Source organism: Oryctolagus cuniculus, chromosome 6, assembly GCF_051225735.1.
Source record: "Oryctolagus cuniculus isolate XC-2025 breed Fujian yellow rabbit chromosome 6, ASM5122573v1, whole genome shotgun sequence".
Lineage (NCBI taxonomy): Eukaryota > Metazoa > Chordata > Mammalia > Lagomorpha > Leporidae > Oryctolagus > Oryctolagus cuniculus.
The window spans coordinates 102,744,440-102,761,316 of record NC_142872.1 but is presented as its reverse complement, the minus strand read 5'-3'; positions in this window follow the sequence as shown (position 1 = coordinate 102,761,316).

The following is a 16,877-nucleotide window of genomic DNA, read 5'->3' as shown; positions in this document are numbered from 1 at the left end:
CATCTAACCTTAATTTGGGTGTAGAGGTCAGGGACAATAGAGGTTAGATATGTCAGTTAAATGCAGTCCTGAAAATATAAGTTTTGATCCATTTTGTGTTGGTTTTCAAATAACTAAAACAATGAAGTACATGTTCTTATGTAGGTACATACATTTTGCAACTCACGGCAAACCAGTTGCTCCTTGTACAGAAAATGTAACTGAGTTATTTGAGGATACATTTACTTCAGTTTGGGACAAAAGAAGATACTACTGATTGATAACAAGTTGAACCCAGTTGGTATGTCTGCATCCTCTTGGGAGAGTCTGTAGTGGCAGGCTGCACAGCTTGCAGCTTGTGTTCAGCCCCTCAACAGAGGCAGTGAAGGTGTGCTGTTCAGATTTGGAGATGACCCCAGACTAAGTGAGACCGAAACAGAAATAGAGAGAACCAGAGAGTGTGAGAGATGGTACATGGGAGATTATTGTTAGAAGACTGAATTAGAGTAGAAAATTAACACAGCTATTTTATGAATTAAATAAAAAAGGGCAGCGTGAAGTTTGAAAATGGAATGCATATTGTAGGATTATAGGAAGTACACATATAAGAACATCAAAAGGAATTTGCAGATTTTCATTATCAGCAAACTCAATGCATCAGTAAAAAAATCAGGGATTCCAACTGTTCACTTTTTATCATAATATAACATTACTGGGATTAGAGTTCCAGGAGAGAAGAAGGTGATGTTTTAAGGAAACGCTGTGGATACATTGTGCTGAGTTTGTGTTAACACATATCTAGAACTAGAAATCTACCATGGAGCATCCCATCAAGAGTTTACCAGCATGGGTACGTGTTCCAGAATCAATACTCTATTGGTTAAAATAAATGAGATTATTCTGACTAAAAAAAATGAAGACCGAGAATGTAATAATTCTCTTCAGACATAGGCAAACTTTTTTCTAGAGACGAGATCAGGCATCTTCCCTGCAGATGGTGAAAGAAGCAATAGCCAAGAGTTGTAGTGAGACCCGTCTTGACACTACTCAAGACAGCTTTTTTCCTAATCATTATTGCTATTCATCAATGGACTAGTTTGCCAAGGCTTTCATCACTAGAAATATTCAACACAACCTTGACAGTTTTTAAAATAGAATTCATTTTTAAAAGATGTATTTATTTATTTGAAAGGCAGAGATACAGAGAGGCAGAGGCTGAGAGAGAGAGAGAGAGAGAGTGTGTGTGTGTGTGTGTGAGAGAGAGAGAGAGAGAGAGAGAGAGAGTCCATCCACTGGCTCATTCCTCAAATGGCTGCAACCACCAGAACAGAGCCAATCCAAAGTCAGGAGCTTCTTCCGGGTCTCCCATGTAGGTGCAGGGGCCCAAGGACTTGGGCCATCCTCTACTGCTTTACCAGACCATAGCACATTAGAAGTAGAGAAGCCAAGTCTCGAACCAGTGCTCATATGAGAATGCCAGCACTGTGGGTGGTGGCTTTACCCACACTATGCCACAGTGCCAGCCCAATAGAATGTATTTTTAAAAAGATGTGATTTGAAAATAGAAAACTGTGTAATATGGCTGAACAATGGTATTCTGCAGTATTCCTCTGCTTTCTATCTGTAGAGAATGTTGTGAAGACTGGAAGAAAGATACTAGTGGCTATTCTGTGGGAAGCACTAGTGTCAAGGAGAGCCTGAAATGGAAGTCTCTGCTTTGGTTATATAAAATTAAGTATTTAAAATATTGTTTTGAGCTCTGTCATTTATTTATGTTAGAAACTTGCTAGTTACTTCAGTGCTTGTCATTGAAAGTGTTTATAAATACTTAGTTATTTACTTGACAGGCAGGTGAAAGAAAGAGAGAGCTCTCCCATCTCATGATTCACTCTCCAAATGACTGCAAAAACCAGGACTGGGCCAGGCCAAAGCCATGAGCCAAAAGGTTTATCCATGTATCCCCATGGATGGCAGAAACTGCTTTAGGTGCATTAGCAGTGAGCTGTATCAGAAGCTGAGTAGCCAGGATTTGAGCCTGAACTCTGATATGGCATGTGGGTGTCCCAAACAGCTTAACTCACTGTGCCACAGTACCGTCCCTGCAAATAAGTTTTGTTTTAAAACAGCTCTCACGAACATAATGTATGTAAGTCTTATTTATTTTTTAACTGACACCCTATTTCCACTTTAAGGTTTGCTCTTAAAATTGTATATATTTATTGTTTTTCTAATAAGAATTCTACTTTGTAGAATTCCAGTGCTGTAGTGTAGTGGGCTAAGCCTTCACCTGCAGCTTGTGTGTCCCATATAGGTGCTGGGTTCTTGTCCTGGCTTCTCCTCTCCTGATCCAGCTCCCTGCTAATGGCCTGAGAAAGCAGCCGAAGGTGGCCCAAGTGCTTGGGCCCATGAACCCATGGGGGAGACCTGGAAGAAGCTCCTGCCTCCTGGCTCCGGATCAGCCCATCTCTGGCCATTGCAATCATTTGGGGAGTGAACCAGAGGGTGCAAGACCTTTCTATCTCTCCCTCTCTCTCTCTCTCTCTAACTCTACCTCTCAAATAAATAAAATCTTAAAAAAAGAATTCTACTTTTACATAAAAGTTTTTGTAATCAGTTATATTCTTGATCCAGAGTGTTTTTTTTTTTAATTTACATAGGCATTGGAAAGATTTCTCAGTGAAAGTTGGTTTAATACTTCTTTTCTATAAAGGTAGTAATTTCAATTAGAAATGCATGTTCATTATTTACATATTGGTACCCCAATTTGTTCCCAAAAGAATTTGAAACAGAGCATGGCATTATGAACCAGGAAGCAAAGTGTCTTTGTCATTCTATTACATTGCATCTCAGTAAAAGGAGAGATGCGACAGCTGTTTAAATGCCATGAAGAAAAGCATGGGAAAAAATCAATGCTAAAATGAGTAATGGAATGATGTTTGCTGGGGGTGAATAGGTAAGCCATCATTAGGCATGACACAATTGTAACGAAATTCTAGGGGTTATTCAACCTACTCTACATGGTAAAAGCCAGCAAAACTGGAGACTGCACTCACTGTTTGGATTTACATAATACTTTAGAGAATCAGAATATAGTCATCAGGCTAATGGGAAGCAGAGGAAGATGGAATAAACTGACAGTAAGATAGCCCAGCAACAATGGTGACTTTTGCCATGCTTTAATTGTAAAATACTCTGTGAAAACTTCAGAAACTGCTCTAATTGAAAGACCACAGACCTTACAAAATAAAAGAAAAATGAAAAACCAACACAGCCAATAAAAACAATTGGGAGAGCTTCCATGCTTCATGCTTGTAATAGGAAGTTCCTAACACAGAGTAAAATGTGTAAGCTTATTATTAGATGACAATTGGTGCAACATTCAGATAAATGGTTTTATATTTATTAAACCTTATATTGGGGCAAGCATTAAGCCTAGTGATTAAGACCAATTTGGGAAAGCCAAATCCCATATTGGAGTACCTGTATTGGAGTCCCAGCTCTGCTCCTGATTCCAGCTTTCTGCTACTGTGCACCCTGGGAGGCAGCCAGAAATTACTTAAATAGCTGAGTCTCTGCCACATACATGGGAGAGGTAGGTTTTATCCTGGCTGCAGCTTCAGCCTGGCTCAGCCTTGGCTCTTGCAAACATTTTGGAAGTAAGCCAGAAGATGGAAAACTTTCTCTCTCTCTCTCATTCTGCCTTTCACATAAATAAATAAACAAACCTGGGGCCAGCACTGCCAGTATCCCATATGGGTGACAGTTTGAGTCCCAGCTGTTCCACTTCCGATCCAGCTCTCTGCTAGAAACTGGGAAAACAGTAGACGGCCCAACTCACTGGGCCCCTGCACCCGCGTGGAGACCTGGAAGAAGCTCCTGGCTCTCGGCTTCAAATCGGCTCAGCTCCAGTCATTGTGGCCATTAGGAGGGTGAACCAGTGGATTAGAAGATAAGTGAGTATCTCAAATTTGTAGTATAGGAATCTCATCTTTCTTGCCCTTCCTGTTAACTTGTAAGTGCTCCTATTCCTAATCTTTTAAATTGGTCAGACAACTTCTTAATTTGCAATCATCTTTTTTCCCTAGTATGTGTACTCAGTGGTTTTAAAGATTATTTCAGCACCAACTCCTATGTTTTGGTGTTACAATGTCATCATCAACGCATAATTATTTAGAGGTACATTTTCAAACTGGTAAACAGATGGATGGCTTTCAACTACTCATTTTTCATGTAATATCATGGTGACCTGAGGATATCACCCACCCAATGGAGACCCTAGATGCTTTCTAAAACTTTTTCTTGAAATATTATGTGTCCAACATTTGTAAATGATGTACATATATTTTAAAAGAATGTATGATTGGGAAGCAGGACACACAGCAGACTCATAGAATGGCAGATGTCCTAAACAGCACTCTGGCCTCAGAATCAGCCCTTAAGGCATTCAGATCTGGCTGAAGAGCCCATGAGAGTATTTTAGGCATGGAAAGCCAAGACACCCTGGGGAAAAAAAAAAAAACACGAAATGAAAGACCTTTGCGAGTGAGATCCCAGTTGAAGGAACAGGTCATCAAAGAGGGAGGTGCCTTTCTCTAAAGGGAGGAGAGAACTTCCACTTTGACTATGACCTTGTCTAAATATGATCAGAGTCAGCAAACTCAAGAGGCCTCCATAGCCTTGGCAACTCATGACAAGAGCCTAGGGAGATTACTGACGCCATAAAGAAGAGTGTCAAATTGTTAAATCAACAACAGGAGTCACTGTGTACTTACTCCTCATGTAGGATCTCTGTCCTTAATGTGTTGTTCAATGTGAAGAAATGCTATAACTAGTACTCAAACAGTATTTTACACTTCATGTTTCTGTGTGGGTGCAAACTGAAGAAATCTTTATTTAATATATACTAAATTGATCTTCTGCATATAAAGAGAATTGAAAATGAATCTTGATGTGAATGGAATGGGAGAAGGAGCAGGAGATGGGAGGGTTGTGGGTGGGAGGGAACTTATTGGGGGGAAAAAGCCATTGTAATCCATAAACTGTACTTTGGAAATTTATATTTACTAAATAAAAGTTAAAAAGAAAAAAAAAAGAAGACCTCTCTCTCTGCCTCTTCCTCTGCTTCTCTGTAACTCTGCCTTTCAAATAAATAAATAAATCTTTAAATAAATAAATCTTTATAAAATTCTTTGCATCTAAGATCAAATTCACTTATTCACAACAACTATAATATTTGTCCCTGCTGTTCTATCAATCTCTTCTAAAATCTATTTTTGAAACAAGTGGAAGCAACTATTCTATTTTTTTTTTCATAAAACTTGTAACGTAGTTTTCTCCTACCTCTATTTGGCACATCTCCATCTTGCATGAGATATGGTCCTTAATATTTTTTACTCAGTATTATGAAAACTTCCAGAAGTGGCATTTTAAAAATCACACTGATCCATTAACTTCACCTCTACCAATTATAGGAAATTAAACAAGGAGCACTCTGTGAATATTTAACTCACTGTATTGGCTTTATAAACACTAATATTACTTTTTTCAACTTTTATTTAATAAATATAAATTTCCAAAGTACAACTTTTGAATTATAGAGGCTTTTCCCCCCATAAACTCCCTCCCACCCGAAACCATCCCATCTCCCACTTTCTCTCCCATCCCATTCTTTATCAAGATTCGTTTTTCAATTATCTTTATATACAAAAGATCAACTTAGTATATACTAAGTAAAGATTTCAACAGACTGCACCCACACAGACACACAAAGTATAGAGTACTGTTTGAGTAGTTGTTTTACTGTTAATTTGCATAGTACAATACATTAAGGACAGAGATCCTACATGGGGAGTAGGTGCACATTGACTCCCGTTGTTGATTTAACAACTGACACTCTTCTGGCGTCAGTAATCATCCTAGGCTTTTGTCATGAGCTGCCAAGACTATGGAAGCCTCTTGAGTTCACCAACTCTGATTTTATTTAAACAAAGCCATAGTCAAAGTAGAAGTTTTCTTCTCCTTTCTCCTTCTTTGATGGTCCGTTCTTTTCACTGGGATTTCACTCACAGAGATCTTTCATTTAGGTCCTTTATTTATTTTTTTTGCCACCGTGTCTTGGCTTTCCATGCCTGAAATACTCTCATAGGCTTTTTAGCCAGATCTGAATGCCTTAAGGGCTGATTCTGAAGCCAGAGTGCTGTTTAGGGCCTTTGCCATTCTATGAGTCTGCTGTGTATCTTGCTTCCCATGTAGGATCATTCTCTCTTTTTTAATTCTATCAATTATTATTTGCAGACACTGTTCTTATTTATGTAATCCCTTTGACACTTAATCCTATCTTTTTGATCAATGATGAGCTTAAACTGATCACTTTAACAAGTAAGATGGCATTGGTACATGCCACCTTGATGGGACTGAATTGGAATCCCCTGGCACGTTTCTAGCTCTACCATTTGGGGCAAGTATGATTGAGCATGTGCCGAACTGTACATCTCCTCCCTCTTTTATTCCCACTCTTATATTTAACAGGGATCACTTTTCAGTTAAATTTAAATGCCTAAGAATAATTGTGTGTTAATTAAAGAGTTCAAGCAATGGTATTAAGTAGAACAAAAAATACTAAAAGGAATAAAATAGTAAGTTGTTTGTTCCTCGACAGTAAGGACAAGGGCTGATCAAGTCATTGTTTCTCACAGTGTCCATTTCACTTCAACGGTAACACTAATATTACTTTAAAAATATCATTTGAACCTTTGTTCTATCTCCTTGGTAATATATTTGTCTTCCTTTTAAGCTAGGTCTTATTCACTCCAATTTTTAGAGACTCAGTTGAAGGAGCTATCATAAGTCCTTAAAAGACATCCTTATTTGAATTGCTCTTGCTCAGAAAATTATTTCTGGTGTTTAACTTATATTCTTCTTTGTTCAATTGTAGATCTTCAGATTATCTTAGAAAATAATTTTTTTACAACTTCCCTATGAAATTATTACAGATAATCTCAATATTTCATCTTTCCTAAGCATACTTAGTTTTATTTACAAGTTCAGAAGTCCAAAATTTCCTTTAACTTTTCATTTTTGATGAAATGATGCAGATGTCTTCACTTACTGTTGTATCTTTTTTAAAAAAAAAATTCATGCATTTATTTGAAAGGCAGATTTGCAAAGAGGCAGAGGCAGAGGCAGAGAGAGAAACAGAGAGTTCTTTCATCTGTTGGTTCACTCCCCAAGTGGCAGCAATGACCAGAGTTGTGCCAATCCGAAGCCAGGAGCATATTCCATGTCTCCCATGTGGGTGCAAGGGCCCAAGAACCTGGGCCATCCTCCACTGCCTTCCCAGGCCATAGCAGAGAGCTGGATCAGACGTGGAACATGCCTTGATTGTCAAGGAACAGTTTATTATTTCATTTTATTTATTTGTTTATTGATTCTTTGTTTTCTTCTCTACTTAATACCATTGATGTAACTCCTTACTTAACATAGAATTAATCATAGATGTATTAAGTCAATTGAAAATAGAACCCAGTTAAAAATAAGAGTGGGAATGAGAGAGGGAGGAGATGTACAGATCAGCATACATTCCCACAGACTTACCCCTAAGGGTGAAGCTAAAAACTTGCCATAGGACTCCAAATCCCATTTAGCTGAGTGGCACTAATCCCATCTTATGTGATAAAGAGATCATATTAAATGAGGAATTGATCATATGCATAGGACCATAAGTCAAATGGATCACATAAATAAGACCAAGAGCCTGGTAATAACAATAGATAGAATTGCAAAGGAGAGAAAGTTGCAACATGGGAAACAGTCCACACAGAGGACTCATAGAATGACAAATATCCTAAACAGCACTCTGTCCTCAGAATCAACTCCTAAGGCCTGACTGAAAACAGCATGACAGCATTTCAGGCATGGAAAACCAACACATAGTGGCAAAAATGGTTCTGCATGAAGGAGCTCTGTGAGTGAGATCCCAGTGGAAAAGGGGGCCATCAAAGAAGGATGTACTTTTCTCTGAAAGGAGAAGAGAATTCCCACTTTGCATATGGCCCTGTCTAAAAATCGACGGAGTTTATGGACTCAAAAGGCTTCCATAGCCTTTGCAGCTCATGTCAAGAGCCTTGGGTGGTCACTGACATCAAAATAAGAGTGTTAGTTGTTAAATCAATTGGGCCGGTGCTGTGGCGCAGTGGGTTAACGCCCTGGCCTGAAGTGTGGTCATCCCATATGGGTTCGAGTTTGAGACCTGGCTGTACCACTTCCTATCCAGCTCTCTGCTATGGCCTGGGAAAGCAGTAGAAGATGGCCCAAGTCTTTGGGCCACTGCACCCGCGTGGAGACCTGGAAGAAGCTCCTGGCTCCTGGCTGCACAGCTCCGGCCATTGTGGCCAGTTGGGGAGTGAACCAGTGGATGGAAGACCTCTCTCTCTCTCTCTCTCTCTCTCTCTCCCCGCCTCTCCTTCTCTCTCTGTGTAACTCTGACTTTCAGATAAATAAACAAATCTTTAAAAACAGTGTTAAATCAACAACAGGAGTCACTATGCACTTGCTCCCCACGTTGGACTTCTGTCTTTAATGAGTTGTACTATGAGAATTAACATTAAAAATTTTCTTCAAACTGTACTTTACACTTTGTCTGTGTGGATGCAAATAGTTGAAATCTCTACTTAGTATAGAGTTGGCCTTTTATATATGAAGTCAATTAAAATAAAATCTTAATGGAAAATGGAATGGGAGAGGGAGTGGGAGGTGGGATGAGAGCAGGGGTGGGAGGGTGGGAATGGGGGGAAGAAACACTATATATCTAAAAGCTATACATATGAAAATTTGTATTCATTAAATAAAACCTTCAAAAAACAAGTGGAGCAGTGCCCATATGGGATGCAGGCACTGTAGGCAGCAGTTTTACCTGCTACACCATAGCACCGGCCCCTTAATGTTGTATCTTAATCTAATTTAAAAGTAGTCAAAAATCTCACATGATATTTAAGTTATTTGTGAATTTCCATGTTCATTTGATATTCTTATTTGGTGTTTAAAACATATCTCAAAATTATTATGTCAAAAACAAGCTGTTAATTTTCTTCTCTAAACTTAATCCTGAGAAGGAAACCTGGACATTTTCCCTTAGCCTTCTCTTTCTTTCAGCCATGCCACACATTTAATCTTAACATAAATCCTGGTGTTTGAACTCTAAAATGTAATCTGAATCCATTCCTATATTTTTATCTATGTTGACACCACCCTTGTGCAGGCCACCATTATTTCTTGCCTAAGCTTTCATAACAGTCTCCGATCTGGGCTTTCTGCTTCCATGCACAACACCCAGTCTAATTTATTTTTTCACAATGCAGCCAAAGTGATCTTTTTAACCTGTAAGTCAGATCATGTCACTACCCATGTTAAATCTTCCTCAGGCTTTCCCATTCCACCTAGAATAACATCTGAATTGCTTGGCTTAGTAGCTCATGCCTATCTTTTCAACCTGGTGAAATATCACATATTCTCACTGGTTGTTTACATCATCCTTATTAGTATACCACAGTACTACACTCTGATCACAGTACTTCCCTGTCTTCTGTGAGCAAACCAAACCTTGTCACCATCAGGATCTTTTTAGTCTCTCTGCCTAATTCTCATATAACTGTCCTCTTCTTATTGGATTTCAGCTTATATGACAGTTAATTATAGAATCCTTCCCTACCTTCAGGAACAAAAGTTAGCCTCTCCTTCTTAATACCTTATCACCCTCATTCCATCAAAGCACTTCTAAAAACTATACTGTTGTGTAATTTAATGATATCTTATCTATTTTCTTTCACCGTGCAGAATATAAGGTCTGATACAGTAATCAGTCATTTCTCCATGGAACTTGGTTCCCGTTAAAAACCAGGATCTGGTGATGAACATTGTGGGGATGTGGGTTAAAACACCACTTGGGATGCCTGCATTCCATATCAGAGTGCCAGGGTTCCAGGCCACTTTTTGTTTCTGATCTAGCTTCCTGTGAATGTGCCTGGGAGGCAGCAAATGATGGCTCATGGGTTCCTGCAACCCAGATGAAGATCCTGGTTCCGGGCATTGACTTGATCCAGCTTTAGTTGTTGTGGGCATTTCGAAAGTGAAACAGCAGGTAGAGGATCTCTCTCTGTCTCTTTGTCTTTCAAATCAATCAATCAATCTTAAGAAAAGAAAAAGAACTCCAGATCTGAGTGCTAGGCATGCACATGACTATAGAGATGTCATTACTTCCGGTCTCTCTACATGAATACAGCTAGAGTCCACTTCCACACGTCCATTTAGAATTCATATATTTTATATACCTTTCTATTTTTATTAAAAATCTTAGCTTATATACTTTTTAAAATGCCAAAATTCATCAAAGACCAATAAGGACTGAGGAAATATTCTATATTAAATGAGATTAATGTAATTTTAGGAATTATTTCTAAAAGTAATATATCCTTTTAAATTAGTAAAAATTTATAATTTTTATATATAATGTATTATTGTGGAATTGACACACTTCAAATATGGACTGTGGATTAGGTAATAACACTGTACACATTTTAAATATCTTGCTTGCAAATTATACTGTGATTATTCATGAGAATATTATATTCATGTTGTCAGAAAATATGCACTGAAATATTAGGGATACAGTGTCACCATATCTGCAAATCACTCTCCATGGTTCACAAACACACGTTCCTCTGTCTGTTTCTTCTGTATCTATCAAAATAGAAAAACAAATCATTTGTAAATGGAGCAAGTTATAAACTATTGAAATTGAATAAATGGTAGCTTTGTTATGCACTTTTTCAGTAGGTTTATAAACAGAAAACTACAAGAAAATATTCAAAATCTACAATATGATGTATATTGACACCACCTTGAATGAGAATTGAAGCAGCATCTTTTTCTTTTATAAATGGAAAAGTAAATTGAGTAGCTTAGGCTAAAGAGTAGTAGTCACCATGTTCAAAAATATAATTTTTAAAGGACAAATGAATGCATGATGTATTAATGGATTTTTATTAATTATATGGAGTTAATTGCTTAACTCAATCATTACTAGTGTATGAGATGCAAAAAATGCATAGAAAAAATATTATTTCTTAGTTTTTTCCCCCTTTACAAAAAGAAAATCTTCTAAACAGCTTAAACTTGCCTAAAGCAATTTCAAGATGACCCAACCCTCCCCAAGTGACTTCTCAAATTCTTAAGCTATTATCTTTCTTGTTCAAACCCTTTTTCTAACTTTTCCCCAATTACTTCAACCATGTAATTGCAAAGCCAAGATTCCTATAGACTATCTCTATCAAAGGATCAGGATAGAGAATGATAAACCTCTTAACAAAAACTTAATTCTGATTCTTTTCCCAGATTAAGGTATCTTAGCAACCTGTGAAGCATTCTATCTGCTGATTCTATCATTTTGAGTGCTTTGTTGAACCCTTGAACTGACCTTATACCTGTGTGTTTCTCCTTTTGTTGGTTTTGTTGGTCCAGGTTATATAAAATGAGATTGACAAACATAAAGTAATGTGACCACACATATCTAAATGTATTTAGCTTTTAGCATCACAATTGACTCTTTATAAACTTATGAACTAAAATCATTATTTCTACTCTTTGTCTCTCGGGAATTACACGAATAGCTCTGCTTCATGGGTGGCAGAGATGAGACATAAAAGCTTGCTTTGGCTAATACAGGGGTTTGAGATAAAAGGAGGGTCAAAGCTAAATACAGCCAGAGTTGCTGTGCAGCACAGTATATATTGCAGTGTATCTTTCATGAGAATGTTCCTGATTGCCCTCCTCAAAACATGGATGGCTAAATATAAAAGCAGCCAGTTTTAAATAAGGTCAAGACCAGAAAAAACTAGCTGATAAGATCAAACAACTATTGTCAATAGTGTTGATAATTTTTTAAAACCATTTTTAGTGCTTTCTTGTTATTGCCTTTATCTCATGAGCCATCCCCTCTCAGTATCACTCAGTGAATTGTCCGCACCTTCCTAAGTATTGCAGATTTAGCCTTTTTTCCATCCTCCTCCTACTTCTTTTTCTTCTTCACTTCTTCCTCCTCATCTACCTCCTCCTACTTGTTCTTTTAAAAATCATTTTCCTGTTATTTACATGGTGACCACACGTACTGCCATGGCTTTAAATATCTTCTATTCCTTGGACACTCTGAGCTCTTTTATCTCTGTAGGTCAGATCTCTGCTGACTTGAATTCAGACTCCTGAGCATTGACCTCATTTCCTACAGGTAGATCTAAATAACAGGTGTCTAAAACTTAATGTATTCAAAACAAACTCTTCATTTTGGCTTCTCAGATCTACTATTCCTTCCACATACTCTCAGTTTTACTATAAGGCTATCTAATTCTTCCTACTTCTCAGGTCAAAATAATTCTTAACTATTTTCTTTCTTTGATACTCCACATACAATATCATTAATAAGTCCTGAGTCTCTATTTTAAAAATATCTGAAAAACAAATCCACATGACTCTTCACCCTTTATCACAATCACTCTAGTCTCAATGATACTGTCTCTCTTCTGTATCCTGTATTGGAGTAGCTATGTGTTGGTCTCCATTCCATCCTTGTTCCTTTTGGTCCACATTGGCCACAGCAATCATAATAATTCTTATAGAATATAGCTCAGATCATGTCACTCCTTGGCTCAAGCCCCTACCATGGTTGCACTTGTCCTGTCTTAGGAGCCACTACATGGTGTGATCCCCAACTTGACTGTTATGTATTTTACTACCAATGTAGTTGCCATTCACTCTTCTCTGCTACTCTTAGCAACAGTTGCTATTATTTATGCAGGCCAAGCATGATTTGACTTTAGCACCATTGAACTTGCTGGTTGCACTGCCTGGGCTGCAGTTTCCTCAGATATACAAGGGTGAAGTCCGTGCATAGCTTTATCCTGGTAAGAATTTCCCATGAACTTTTCGAAGCCCCTCTTCTTTAGGTTTCTCAGGTTTCCAGACAGAGGGTACCTGATCAGAGACAGTATCTAAAGGAGCACCACTACCATGGCTCGTGTCACTACACATTTCAGGTCCCATCCGAGTTCTTTTATTATCAATCTTCTCTTGTCATATTATGTATTTGTTTGCTTAATCATTTATTTTTCTTTCCCACCAAAATATTCAGGAAACACGGGCTTTTTCTACTTTCCTGTATACCAAGAAGAGGGACAGGCATTTGAAAATACTCAATAAATATTTGTTGAGTGAATTAATTGAAATTTTTTTCTATGTAAAGTAAGTAGATAGAATAAACTACAAATATTTTCCTTGTCTAGATTGTGTAGTTAGAAAAAAACTGTGGTTATTGAGGAAATGTTGTGAACTACTTGTTATTTACATGGACTTCTTTAAGATCATCTGTAAAATCAAGGGAATGATATTACAGAATCAGTGTGAACATTATGAGATAATATCCAGGAAGCACTTCAATTCTACCTAATGTTACAACTATCCAGTCTTGATCTGACCAGCCTGGGCAGAAGGACTTTTTGCTTTGCTAAACTCTAGGTGTTTTCTTTTGTCTATATTTTTCTTTCTTTTCAGTGAAAGCCTGATTAGCAGCAACTTGAACAGTTTCTTATTAGGAAACGTAAGTATTTGCTTTGTCCTACTAGCATGATTATCAAAAATATGAATGAAAAATTTGAAAGTGTGCTAAAATTTGCAGATGATAAAACCCTGTGATTTTACTGGATTATGAAATTCCTATAGACAAACATTGATAGGGCAGAACATGGGCCATGACAACATTAGCACAAAAGGGAAATTTTCTTGGCTTTTGACATCATGTTAGCTATTTTACATATAGAATTTCATTTAGCCTCAAAACAAAAATAAATGAGTAGACTTTGTCATAGTCTTACACAAATGTTGAAACTGGGTTCTACAGAAGTTAACTAACTCTGTTAAGGTCACAGAGCTGAATGATGTAGACTGGAAACAAATGGAAAACTCCCTAACTTTGAAGTTCATGCTATTTCCATTATACTGTTAAGTTCTTCTAGAGCATTAAACACACACACACACACACACACACACACATACACACACACAGTCAAAATCAAATGGGGGTTAAGTAGCAACACAGATAAAAATTGAATTACTCTTAAGCCATTTGATATGGCTGTCAAATAATGATTAAACTAAAGCTTAGGTTGTGTTTCTGGAATGAGATATCTGTGGAGATGGAGGTGATGACCTGGGCCAATGCTTTGCTAGTCAGATCATTCCTGAAATTGTGATTTGGTTGGGAAAAACTAAAAATTATCCCAGGGAAAGCAATCAGAATGACTAGTATTCCCAAAAAATATTCTAAGGGAAATGGTTTCTGGAATTAGGATGTGTAACCTGGAATGGGAAAGGAGAATCAGAAACAACTGATAGTCATACAGACCAGAACTTTCAGTCATTCAATAGACTCCAAAAAATTAAACTTTACTATGATAGAACATTAGTTTCTTAAATGCAATGTGCTACTTCAGGAGTTTCTGAGTTTCTTGTCACTATAAGAGTTCAAGAGGGAAAATAAGAGATCCATGTGGAAGGGAGGTTTGAGAGGAATTCAAAGATCAAAGAGAAGATTGAACTAGATAACCTTTGGGTCGCTTCTGACACTTGGATTTCATGCTTTGTTAGGAAAGATTATCAGTCTGCATCCACCCACAGGAGGGTTTAGGGTCAGCTATTAGGCAGTGATCTCATACTATCTGTAATGATAAACACATATTTAAATAAATGTTGCTGGATCTCAGTTGAGGCCCTCTTATTCCCCATGAGCAGTATAAGCACCCTGGATTCTATGCCCTCAGAAAAGTCAAGTAATGTCAATTACTGGAGTGGAAGTAATTAGTGGATTGGAAAGGGAACCTGTTTGCATGCTTTTCATTTCCAGGTCTTTGTTTCTGTTAGAGTAAACTAAGTTTTCTCACATTTCTGAATGCAAACAAACAAACAAACAAAAAAAGACATTCTTTCCAACATTAGTGAATTTGGTAAAATTTAATAAAATTTAAATGGGAGAGAAGAGAGGAGGCAGGGTTTACATAACAGTAAAGTAACTAAATTGGGCACATAGTATGCTTAATTTGAAAATCCTCTTGGATATTCTCATAGTTAGATGTTAATCTGCAAAGGAATGAGATTCCAGCGCCAAATTTGGGTACCTGGAGGAGACATTTTTTGGAGAAGTATTATTTTTTGTGGCTCTTTAAATCATAAGACACCTATGCACAGACTGCTCAGAAACCTATTGACCAACATGATTCAACATGACGAAGGGCTCTTATTACTAATATAATTTGAAAAATTTGCACTTGGCATGAGGTATTTTCCTTATTAGTGTTTATGAATCATGTTTACTTTAATAATTTGATTTTTGTTATTTATAATTTCATTTTATCTCCTTTACATTTTTTTCCTTGAAAAAGAAAGACTTTTTAAAATAGCTTTTGGGGCCAGCATTATGCTGTAGCAGGATAAACTTTTGCCTGTATTTACCAGCGTTCCATATAGGCACCAATTCAAGACCCAGCTCCTCCAATTCCGATCCAGCTTCCTGTCAATGCGCCTTGGAAAGGTGGTCCTGCACCCATGTGGGAGACTCAGAAGAAGCTCAGCTATGGTGAACTAGTGGATGGGAGATTTCTATCTCTGTGTCTCTCCTCTCTCTGTAACTCTGCTTTTCAAATAAAAAATAAATGTTAAAAAATAGCTTTCTAAAATTATTTATTTATTTATTTATTTGAAAGGCAAGTGATAGAGAGAAGGAGAGTCAGCTAGAGAGACACAGATTTTCTATCTATTGGTTCACTCCCCCAAATTGTTGTAAAAGCCAGGACTGGGCCACACCAAATTCAGGAGTTAAGAACTCCATCCGGAAAGAACGGGTAATCAAAGAAGGAGGTACCTTTCTCTGAAGGGAGAAGAGAACTTCCACTTTGACTATGGCCTTGTCTAAATAAGATCGGAATTGGTGAACTCAAGAGGCTTCCATAGCCTTGGCGGCTCATGACAAGAGCCTAGGGTGATTACTGACATCATAAATAAGAGTGTCAACTGTTAAATCAACAACGGGAGTTACTGTGCACTTACTCCCCATGTAGGATCTCTGTCCTTAATGTGTTGTACTATGTGAATTAATGGTAAAACTACTACTCAAAGGGCTGGCGCAGTGGCTCACTTGTTTAATCCTCTGCCTGTGGCGCCGACATCCCTTATGGGTGCTGGGTTCTAGTCTTGGTCACTCCTCTTCCAATCCAGCTCTCTGCTATAGCTTGGGAAAACAGTGGAGGACGGCCCAGGTGTTTGGGTCCCTGCACCCACATGGGAGACCAGGAAGAAGCACCTGGCTCCTGGCTTCAGATCAGCGCAGCGCCGGCCATGGCAGCCATTTGGGGAGTGAACCAATGGAAGGAAGACCTTTCTCTCTGACTCTCTCTCTCACTGTCTGTGACTCTACCTGTCAAGTTAAAAAAAAAAAAAAAAACAACAACAACAAAAAAAACCAAAAAAACTACTACTCAAACAGTACTCTATACTTTGGTGTCTGTATGGGTGCAGTCTGTTGAAATCTTTACTTAGTATATACTAAGTTGATCTTCTGTATTTAAAGATAATTGAATTGAATCTTGATGGAGAATGGGATGGGGCAGGGAGTGGGAGATGGGATGGTTGTAGGTGGGAGGGAGGTTATGGGGGGAAAAACCACTATAATCCAGAAGTTGTACTTTGGCAATTTATATTTATTAAATAAAAGTTGAAAAAAAAAAAGAATTCCATCCGGGTTTCCTATGTGTGTGGCAGGAACCCAAGTACTTGAATCATCATCTGTTGTCTTCCCAGCTCTA